Genomic DNA, 1,988 nt, shown 5'->3' with positions numbered 1-1,988 from the left:
GCAGCGACCGGACAGCGTGTATGCGTGGTAATTACGCAACGGTCGAGCTTGGTTAGTTTGGTTTGAATCTTCAAGGATACTTCTTCGTAAGAACTTCGTGTTTGGTTATATTTTACGAAAGTTATATCTTCCTTTTTACTATTTCTTTTGGAAATACGATCTCCGAGGATTTTCGGGTGGTAATTCCGTCGTAACCGTTTTTGACCCCAACAGTTAGCCCCCCCAGCCCGTTAGGATCATGCATCGTAGGATCCTAGCGTGCGGTTAGGCATGTTCGGGATGTTAGGCGTGATGGATGGAGTTAATATCCGAAAGTCCGAGCTTGAACAGTAAATCCTCATGCTTATAAGAAGTGAGGTAACTTGTTTCATCATTTTTTCACTTTCTTGTCTTTCTCTAAGATCTTTCTTAAGAAAAAATTTTCTTTCTTTCTCTCCACCCTTTTCCTCTATTTTCTTAGGAGAAGTTTAAAGATGTCGAGCAAGAAAAAGATTGCGAAAAAAGGGTCTTCATCCGCGAGTGCTTACGAAGAGCTCATTGTTCCAAAGATGGAGTTCGTGCCTCACTCGGTACATCCTGCCCAGAACGAGGCATGGTGGGTTGCTCATTATGGCTCGTTTACCCCTCCCAAGGAGAAGTCGTTCCCGGTCCTGTCCCATCGTGGAGTCGAGAAAGGCGATGCAAGCAGGAGTACCGAAGTGTTTCTCGCGATCATGCGATCGTTCTACCATATCCCGGATGCTGTGGAGTTCCGGGTTCCTCGCCATGGGGAATGTGCTAACAGCCCCCTAGAGGGTTACTTCACTTGCTACGAGGCGTTTGCAGTGCGTTGTCGCCTATGGTTCCCAATACCCGAAATTCTCGTCCGAGTGTTGGACCGTTTCGAAGTTGCGATAAGCCAGTTGACTCCCCTTGCCATTCAGCATCTTATTGGGATCCTGATCCTAAGCTACGAGCATGGCCTTTCCCTTTCCGTCGATCATTATAAAGCGCTTTTGAGGCGTCAACTTGTCACAGATACGGATAAGCATAGGTTGGTCCCTCGGAAATTTATGTCAGTGGTTAAGAAGTTCATTTCGAACTTCAACTCGTGGAAGAAGTTCTTTTTCTTTGTTCGTATAGACGCTGCGTCCGTCGAAGAGAGTTGCATTCCACTGTTTCGGAGGTTGCCGAATGATTGTCCTTTCATCAACCCTCTTGTTCCGTTCCCTGAGGACATCATTGCGGTGAGGGATCTTCTCAGGAACGGTCCCTTCTTCTGGACTTCTTTTACGCCGAAGAAGGTTCGGAAGGCACTGAGATTCGTGCAACCCAGTCCTGCTTTGGCTGCGGACACGGGAAGCGACTCCGAATCTGACGACCAGAATCCCGTCGAAGCTCCAATAGCTGTGCCGGAGTCGAGCTCTCGGAAGGGAAAAGATGTCGATCTTGGCAACATAGAATTTTTGATGGATGACTCTATGCTTCCAGGATGGGATCCGAACCTTGCTTACGGCGATGGAAATGGTTCGAGCGAGGTCCCTATTACGGATTTCGATGATTTCTTTGCTGATTCTTCACCGGGTTTCGATGCTCCTCCTCCTACGAAAGAATCGGCGAGGCCGAGAGTTGTTGCGGAAGGATCTCGCATCATCAATGGGGTTAGTTTTTTGAGAATTTTTTGGTGATTGTCCTATGTATATATATATTTATAACATGTCAATCGATTTTGCAGGGCCTGAGCTTGCTGGGCTCGGCCATTGAGGCGGGCCATAGAGAAGCCATGGTCTATCGCTTCAAAGTAAAGAAAGCGGAGCGGGATCTCGCTCGCGTGCAAGGCGAGATGATGGAGCGAGAGGCGCAACTTACTCGTGATCATGCGCGGGCCATCCGCAAAGCGGAAAGGAAAGGCAAGAGGGAGATCGTCGAGGTGATGAAGACTCGTGCCTCTCAATTCCAGGTTGAGTATGGGAACCTCAAGAATGCCTTTACCTTGGTGGGTGACTTTC

The sequence above is a fragment of the Brassica oleracea genome, chromosome C9 (genome assembly GCF_000695525.1).
Source record: "Brassica oleracea var. oleracea cultivar TO1000 chromosome C9, BOL, whole genome shotgun sequence".
Lineage (NCBI taxonomy): Eukaryota > Viridiplantae > Streptophyta > Magnoliopsida > Brassicales > Brassicaceae > Brassica > Brassica oleracea.
Note: the sequence above shows the minus strand (reverse complement) of the source record.